A 10,065-nucleotide genomic window follows, 5' to 3' on the forward strand; every position below is an offset into this window, starting at 1 on the left:
AAGCTGTAGACTTTCCTCTGATGAATCACAGATTCCTGCTTAAAGATCTCAGTGCAAATCCCAGAATACACTGAGGCGTCGATGACATCTATGTCGCACTCTTTCAGATCCTCCTCATAGAACATGATATTGCCTTTCTTCAGCTGTTTGAAAGCCAGTTCAGCAAGTTTCAAAATCACGTCTCTGTTGGACTGCCAGTGTTTTCCAGGATCTCTCTCATCATACTTCTGATTCCTTAGGTTTATCTGAATGAGCAGAAAGTGGATGTACATTTCAGTCAGAGTTTGAGGGATTTCTGCACTGTCATCTTGTTCTAGGATGTTCTGAAGCACAGTGGATGAGATCCAGCAGAAGACGGGGATGTGGCACATGATGTGGAGGCTTCTTGCTCTTCTGATGTGTGAGATGATTCTGCTGGCTTGATGCTGGTCACTGATTCTCTTCCTGAAATATTCCTCCTTCTGAGGCTCATTGAATCCCTGAATTTCTGTCAGACGGTTGATGTATTTGGAGGGGATCTGATTGGCTGCTGCTGGTCTGGTGGTGATCCAGATGAGAGCAGAGGAAAGCAGATCTCCTTTCATGAGGTTTGACATCAACAGACCCACTGATGAAATCTCAGTAACATCAGAAACTTTCTCACTGTCTGAAAACATCAGTGAAATTCTGCTTTCATCCAGACCATCAAAGATGAACACAACTTTACATTCATCATAAATCTTTGAGTCCAGATCTTGAAGTTCAGGATGAAAGTCAAGCAGAAGTCTGTGAAGACTGTAATGATGATCTTTAATTAAGTTCAGCTCTCGAAATGTAAGCACAAACATGAAATCTATATCTTGATTGGCTTTTCCCTCGGCCCAGTCCAGAATGAACTTCTGCACAGAGACGGTTTTTCCAATTCCAGCGATGCCTTTAGTAAGATCAGTCTTTATTTTGTCTTTCTTCTCATATCCTGGATCAGATAAAGGATTAAAGATGTCATTGCAGTTGATTGGAGTGTCTTGGAGTGTCCTGTAACTTTTCTCCATCTGCAGCACCTCATGTTCTTCATTCACTCCTTCACTCTCTCCCTCTATGATGTACAGCTGTGTGTAAATCCTGTTCAGGAGGGTTTGATTCTCTTGTAGTTTGACTCCCTCAAACAAGCTCTCATACTTGTTCTTCATGCTGGTTCTGTGCTGGTCTTTGACTCTCTGACGCACTGGTTGATGAGAATCGAGCTGCAGAGCTGCTTCTGTGTCATTATGACTGAAGTGGTTCTGACTGTTTGAGGATGTGAAGATCTGACAGGACCCATATCTGATCTGGTCAGCTCTCCCACCACTGCAAACACATTAAGATGAACAGAGACTCAAAAACAAACAGAAAATACCTTTATCAAAATAGATAAAATATTACTCCTTGTGGCCAATTTATTTCCTGACATCACAAATGGAGTTTCTCAATGTTCTGTTCAAGAGCCAATATTGTTTCATATGCACTGTAGATTATTAATGCCCAGCAAGAATTTGAAGGTAGATAATGACCTGCATTGTATTTAAATGATTACTGAACATTTGAATACTGTACACATGGTAAAACAGGACATTCAGACAGTCTACATATGGTAAAGAGAACAAGGCTCCTCATCTACACTGCATGCCAACAAAGGAACTTTTGCTACACACACTGAGGACCGACAGAACGACCCATTTGGCATTTCAAATCCTGCTATGACCCGGTCTTTCATGAATATCAATACCTTGCTCAGAGAATAAAATGAAAAACTTGCGGGTGATGTTTGTAACTTTTTTTGTTGTTACTTTGTGGTAATTTTATTTATTTTTTTCTTCTTGCTTAAATACTTTGCAATAATTCCTTTTTTTTTGTTGTTATTGATAAGTGTTAGAAGCTAAAGTGATTATAACTTACATTCATTAATCACTGTAGTAGTGAATTACAAATAAACACATTTAGACCCTTGTCTGTTCAACTCTAAACCTTTGATTTATCTTCTGCTTGGTAAAACACAGAGGCTGTGGCTCATTATTTATACACATTAATGTTGTCTGCGTGCTCAGGTTAAATCCCACGCCACACTATCATAATCCAAACGAACAATCTTCCTTAAATATAATTATTTGTATCAACCACAACAACAATTTTAATAGAGACAGATTAATAATATTGCAGTCAGATAAAAAAAAAATCTATTTCAAACATCATCCTGCAACTGTTTTTGTTCTGATTATTGTTTCAAAATAGAGGTGTAAACAATAACACTTTATTTTAAGGTGTCCTTGTTACACAGGTTACATGTACTTACTATTATAATAACAATAAAGTATGCATAATTACATGCAACTAACCCTAAGCCAAACCCTCATCCTAACCCTAACCATATAGTAAGTACATGTTAATTAATATTACTCAGTACTTAAATGTGTAATTACACTGTAACAAGGACACATTAAAATAAAGTGTAACCAGAAAAGCAAAATAAAGCACAAAAAGAATATCTCTTTAAAATTTATTTTAAAATAGATACCTAGAACTGTATAAACCTTTTGATTTAATGAAGCAGAAATTAAGATTAGTGTCTGTCTTTAGCTTTTTCTTAAACTTTTTTTACTGTAGTACACTCTGAAAGTGTGTAGACCTAGAGTAAAATTTACAGCACACATCATGGTTTGATCAATATAATCAGATATGTGAGAAGCTAACTGTTGTTTGTGGAAAGCTGTCATAATTTCCCCTTACAAAATAAAGATGATTTTCAGTTTTTCAAAGTGCACAAAATGATGTAGGTTAGTTGTCCTCAAACTGTGGCACAAAGCACTACTCTGGAACATTTAGCTCTATATATTGTATATATATTAGGGGGTTTTAGGAACATGGCTATGTGCATGAACTGTGCATCTGTGTATCTATATGATAACACCGTGTTCATTGCTCCCTACTCCCTGAGCAGGGGAAATCCATTGAATCCATTACTTAACTTCGGAACATGGGCTGTAATTGGGAACCGCTGATGTAGCCTATTGTAGTAATGTTGTCTCTGGTATTCTGGACCTCATTAAGGTGTCCTTGTTACACATGTTACATGTACTTACTATTATAATAACAATAAAGTATGCATAATTACATGCAACTAACCCTAAGCCAAACCCTCATCCTAACCCTAACCATATAGTAAGTACATGTTAATTAATATTACTCAGTACTTAAATGTGTAATTACACTGTAACAAGGACACATTAAAATAAAGTGTAACCAGAAAAGCAAAATAAAGCACAAAAAGAAAGAACAAATATTTTTTAGAGTTTTTTTCTATGATTTTTATTTATTCTGATGCACTTGTTGTTAAAAAGGAACATCAGTTGATGAATATTTATGAAAATAAATGATTTATTACTTTTTTTCGCACACTCTTGGCTCTTGTGTTAAATTTCCCACCCTACATGATTATACTCAGACCGGCTCAAAGGGCACCTTGTCATTACTAAATTCAGGGGACTAAAATATATGTTACACATGATACTCACACAGAGTCAGAGGTCACAGGTCCATCACTGAGATCAATGGATTTGTTACTCTTCATAGACACACAGCTAGATACTGGAGATGCTGCTCTCTTTCGATTCCTGCTGATGATACTGAGAAAAAGACAGAAATATTTCAGATTACTTCTCTGTAGTTTATCTGTCTTCTCAAATTAAACTTACATTTGTCAAAACTAGAATGTGTATAACATATAGTTGTAAAGAAAAAAAACAAATGTTTTATACACAATATTGCTTTAATAAAATACAAACTTCAACCAGTTACAAATGAAAAATAACCAGTATGCATGTGAAATACTACTTGAATGCTATTAATGCAATACTGTTTGTATCTCTTTAAAATTTCTTTTAAAATAGACACCTAGAACTGTATAAACCTTTTGAGTTAATGAAGCAGAAATTAAGATTAGTGTCTGTCTTTAGCTTTTTCTTAAACTGTTTTTACTGTAGTACACTCTGAAAGTGTGTAGACCTAGAGTAAAATTTCATGGTTTGATCAATATAATCAGATATGTGAGAAGCTAACTGTTGTTTGTGGAAAGCTGTCATAATTTCCCCTTACAAAATAAAGATGATTTTCAGTTTTTCAAAGTGCACAAAATGATGTAGGTTAGTGGTTCTCAAACTGTGGCACAAAGCACTACTCTGGAACATTTAGCTCTATATATTGTATATATATTAGGGGGTTTTAGGAACATGGTCAGAAACAACAGGTCTGCAACATCGAGCACCACAATTTTATTCTCATGCAAAAACAAAGCGCATTCAAAAACTGATCCACAAAAAAGGCTAGATATTGTTCTGTTTGACCTTAACGCAACACTATGTAACTTTTTCTGTGTTCAAAATTTGCAAAATGTATAATGAGCGAGTACATCATGAATTCATCTTCCAAACCGCGTTTTTGTCTTATTACTACTAATCACTACGGTACACTTATAATAAGTACTTATATTTGGACTATTGTAGCCTGGTCGGGTCGTCACCGCTGCGGAGTAACACATACCTGCGTGAGTCGCCATAGACATAAACTTAGAGAAGTAGCTCCGGTTGGAATGTTCTTCCGCGGGATGTGTGCAGTTCTGTTTATTAACCGCTAGAGCGCCTAAAGTTACATAGTGCTGCTTTAAAGTTGGTGAGCTATATTTCCTGTAGACTAGAGTGATTTGTTTTGAGCATCATAAAGATAATGATAGCTGCTCAAACTTCTAGACAGATGAACGTTTTCGATAAACATCATAAAATATGTACATTATCAAGTGTTAGTTGGAGTGCAAAACTTCTAAATGTTACTGGTGTATGTGAGTTTTAGATGCTGTTTTCATCAGACTCTTCTAAAGATCTTCATGATATGTGCATTTTGTGAATGCTGCTCACAAGTCCTTAAAGGACAGTTCACCTCCATTAAAAGTCCTTTGACCTTTTTAGATATTCAAAGTCTTGGTTGTGTGGACTTTCAATGGAGGGACAGAAAACTTTCAGGTTTCTTTAAAAATATCTTCATACTGTATGTGTTTTGAAGATCAAGTCTTGGGTTTGGAACGACATGAGGGTTAGTAAATAATGACATTTATTTTTTGAGTGAACTGCTTGAGTTCAAAGAGATTTCTATTTGTTCAGTGCTGAAAAAATAATTTGGATGTTTTAAGTTGCTCAAAAAGTAAGAAAACCCCTGATGTAGGTTTTTAAGAATAACACATTAGTGTTGCAGCATTTTGCAAATATTTATACACTACATTGTTGTTTTTCCTTAAGCCAAACTGACCTTAGGTTACATTTCAGTGATTATGAGGGTGTTTGTCAGCAGGCATCTGCAAGTTTAATTAGTAATCTTTTATTATTACTATTATTACCATGAATGTTAAATCAAAAGAGCTCTAAAAATCTCTGAAATCAGCTTCATACCCAGTCTTGGGTATTTGCATAAATCTGCCAACTTCCTCTGATCATTATATCACTTCACTGGGACACAGACAGTTTTACAGCTTTAGTTAGTGAGCAGCATTGAATATTTTAGAAATAATAGATATGATAGATTGTCTTTCTTCTTTTCTTCATACAGTGATTTACTAATGTCTGCTTTTCAGAGTAAGAGACCTCAGTGAATGATTTACCATTTTAAAATATTTCATAGCCAAGTTTCACTACAGCAGATAGTTGAGGACCTAGATGATACTCACACAGGGTCAGAGGTCACAGCATCTCCATCACTGAGATTAGGGGGCTGATACATGGAGTTGTTACTCTTCATAGACACACAGCTGAATCCTGGAGATGCTGCTCTATGAGGGTACATCACTGAGATTAGGGGGCTGATACATGCAGTTGTTACTCTTCATAGACACACAGCTGAATCCTGGAGATGCTGCTCTGAGTGTTAACATCACATTTAGGGGGCTGATTCATGGAGTTGTTACTCTTCATAGACACACAGCTGAATCCTGGAGATGCTGCTCTCTGAGCGACAACATCACTGAGATTAGGGGGCTGATTCATGGAGTCGTTACTCTTCATAGACACGCAGCTGAATCCTGGAGATGCTGCTCTCTGAGTGTTAACATCACTGAGATTAGGGGGCTGATACATGGAGTTGTTACTCTTCATAGACACACAGCTGAATCCTGGAGATGCTGCTCTATGAGTGTCAACAGAAGACTCCTGCTCTCTCTCCTCATACACACTCATTTTACAGGCTTTTCTGCTTCTTTTCCTGCTAGATGAGACTTGATTTCAGGCCTGTATGTGGAGTCAGAGAACATACACTGAATTTGGATACACTAAAGGAAGTTAAAATTAACATTAACATTTATCTTAAGCATTTCAGGATTATGAGAAATATTTTTCTAGCTCACATTTAACTCTGCAGTCTCTTCATAATACATAAATACAAATTAATTTAAAACTGTAAAACATTGTAATGTAACATTATCACGCATGCTCAATTTACAGTTGTGGTCAAAAGTTTACATAGACTCTGAAAAAAATTGCTAAATGTTAATAATTTTACTAAAAATAAGTCGAACTACTATATCAAATTGAATAAATAAATAAGTAAATTAGAGGACAAAAATAACTCTATACTGTACATTTACCATTTTCAGCCATTTTATGAGTGAGTTTGCATCTTGAAAATTCTTGAGAGTAACTAAAAAATTAACATATCACCTGTACCCAGAGGTGCCTTAAGATAACCAGAGGCCCCTGGGCTACAGCATTAGGGCCCCCTTACCCCAGATAAAAAAAAATGTATTTTTTTTAGCTTCCTAATGATTATTTAGCCTATGTTGAATTTTAATATATATATATATATATATACACACACACACACATACATATATATTCGGTAATTAGGTATATCACGGTAATGAATATGCACGATATTGTTATTGTGGGTACTTCAAAATACTGTGAATAATTATTTATTATAAATAATTCCGATTTTTTTTTAATAAATAGAATAGAAATATTATAAAATATTTTTTTGAATGCATTAAGAATAATTTTCCCATCAACTGGTTACAATGCACAACATACATGCATGTTTGAAAGACGCATACTCACTCTGATGTAAACAAGCACAGAAGAGAAGTGCATGGCGGAGCACGTGAGAGACGCTCTGGATAAAGCGCACATTCACTCTACGACAGCAGATGGCGCCAGCCGTTACCCTGGAAAAAAATAAATAAAGTAGCTGCGCTACGTTCTAAAACGTATTTAAATAGTTTAAATAGCCATTCAGATTGTTGTATCCGCAGTGGTGTTCAACACAGGGGCAAGTACTTAAATGTTTGGACTTAATAGGCTATTTATTTTCAAACTTTTTTTCTTTTTTTTTTTACATTTAAATCTGGACTACAACATGCCCTAGATATTGTTTGGAAGTGTTTTGATTATTTATTGTTCGGTCACACTCATATTTTTCTAATCTTAGGTAATTCCAATATTTAATAACACATTGCTAAATTCAAAAGTTGCAACTGTGTTATTTAATTCTGTTTTTGTTCTGTTGAGCTTATGAATGCAATGGCCAATCAGAGGCGTTCAGAAGAGTCATGGCTGAAATGCTGCTGTTTTATCACTGCGGGCTTGCTTCATATTATGTTAATTAATTAGTTAACAAACTGCCAATGAAAAAAATTATTTTTCTAATCTTAGGTAATTCCAATATTTAATAACACATTGCTAAATTCAAAAGTTGCAACTGTGTTATTTAATTCTGTTTCTGTTCTGTTGATCTTATGAATGCAATGGCCAATCAGAGGCGTTCAGAAGAGTCATGGCTGAAATGCTGCTGTTTTATCACTGCGGGCTTGCTGACTGAATTCTCTGGCGAATTCTCTCATCAGAAACAACAAAGTGCAGATGTGCGTACGTACGAATGTAAGTAAGATATTAATTAATTTCACACTGTACACAGCTTAAGTAATTATAATGGGAGTTTTTGAGAGTGCTTGAACTCTGGCTAAACTAAATGAAAATGTTCTTTGATAATGTAAATGTTCTTTGTTCTCTTTCTGTACGATGAAAGTGTTATAATTAGTCACTTACAATGTTTTTATTAAATTCACATTAAATACAAAGTCAGTCGTATTAAAAATATTTTATGGCACGACACCCATATCTGGTACTTAAGTAAAAAGATCAGGTTTTTAGCTAATAGATTACACTATTAGGCTACTTTGCCCATCACCCGTTGTGGATCAACTAACAATCTACAATACAAAGGTGCAAAATGCATATACTTACACATATTTGACAATCGAGATATTTCATGATATAGTTAACACGTTTGGGAATATTTCGAATACAAAGGAAAAAATGTAATTAAAACAAGCCCATATCAGTTATACTGTGATATCGTGGCTGCTGTGTATCACATGACAAGCATGACAAGACCCCCCCACACACACACACACACACACACACACACTCACTCACTCTCGTGCCCCCTCAAAAATAATGAGTGCATGACGCCCCTGACCACAGATATACCTATACCTAAACATTTCTATGATATCCGCGCATTTGTACAGTAAGTTACTGAACTCGCACTGTATGATGTTACAGAAAACTCGTCCGGTTTCTTTCACACAGCAGGGCGTCGCAGAAAATGCCGTTGCGAGTCCTGAAAATGTACGAGTGTGTGAGTGTGTGTTTGTTTCTAGAATACTGCTGTCACTGCTGCAAACTCCCATATATACAAATAATTATTAGAAACATATAATTTACGTGTAGCTAGGCTCCTCTTCAGTGTAGGCCCCTGGATTCAGGCCGTTGAAGCCTGTGTTAAAGCACCCCTGCATGTGCCTTATGTGACATGTCTGTTTAGGCGCACATGATATTGATATTACAGCTAGGAAACGTTATAACGAACTTACCGTAACATGTGAAGGTATTTTCTGGTTTTGAACCCTGCGAGATAGCGTCTAGTCATCCGATATGAAAGCTTTCACTTTCACGTTGACCTTCTTCTTCTGGTACTGTTTAATGTCGGTTGACAAGCCAACTGATGGTGTATTACTGCCGCCAACTGGACTGGAGTGTGAAGCATCAATAGAATGGAAGGAGAACGCATTCACGGAGAGAGAGAGAGAGAGAGAGAGAGACGTTTATATCTCTTTATTTATACAAAATTATTATTATTATTTTTTTTTTTACATGTTATTTTTTCCTTCTTTTTTTCACAATTACCAAGTTCGAGTACAGCAACCTTTGTACTGCCTGCAGCCTGAAAGTCTTGATTCTGCTTTTAATATCTGTTAATCCTTGTCCACCTTCATTCACTGGTAAGAAAAGAACGGCAGCTTTAGTCCAGTGTTGTCCAGTCCAAAAAAAATCCACTAATCTTTTTTGTACCCCCCAAAATCAACCATACATTTTCCTCATAATTTTGTTTTAAAAACTCGTGTAACTTTTAAAAAGTTTGTATCCTCTCTGCACCAGTATTTGGTGCATAAATATTCATAAAAACAAAAGTAGTGCCATTTATAATTGTTTGAACAGCCAAAATTCTTCCTCTTTCTATTTCATTAACAGACACAGTGGTTATATTAATCATCTTTGAAAATAAAATAGCAACTCCTCCACTAACATTTGTACCATGACTCATAAATAATTCACTTCTCCACCCCATTTTCCATTCCACTTAATTCTTTACATCACTATGCGTCTCCTGTATAAATGTTACATCAATACTCTTATTTTGTATGTAGGCTACTCATTTAAACTTGCTCTTTTCCTGATATTTCTTCCCCCATTAATGTTAATGGAGCCTATTCTAAAGTACTCCATGAAAGAAGACAGAAAAAGGAAAAATAAAGAAGACAAGACAAAAAGGAACAAATAGATCACCCCTTGTGATTCCTTCATAAATAAACTATAAGGAGTTTTCAAGAGCCTTTTCTTTTCTCAAGTTTGTTACCATTTTTTTTAACCGGAATCTTTTCCTTCTACTCAACTCTTCATAACTGACAGTCTTTTGTAGCCTGATCACTGAAGCGGAAAACTTTTTCACATCAGG

At 35.6% G+C, this 10,065-nt stretch overlaps 1 pseudogene; it reads right to left on the bottom strand.

The window, feature by feature from the left end:
• The window catches only part of LOC107665605 (NACHT, LRR and PYD domains-containing protein 3-like), a 30,043-nt pseudogene extending 21,041 nt beyond the window's left edge, over positions 1–9,002 (bottom strand).
• Positions 9,003–10,065: the final 1,063 nt, after the last annotated feature.

Source organism: Sinocyclocheilus anshuiensis, unplaced genomic scaffold (assembly GCF_001515605.1).
Source record: "Sinocyclocheilus anshuiensis isolate Anshui unplaced genomic scaffold, SAMN03320099.WGS_v1.1 scaffold229, whole genome shotgun sequence".
In the NCBI taxonomy this organism is placed as follows: domain Eukaryota; kingdom Metazoa; phylum Chordata; class Actinopteri; order Cypriniformes; family Cyprinidae; genus Sinocyclocheilus; species Sinocyclocheilus anshuiensis.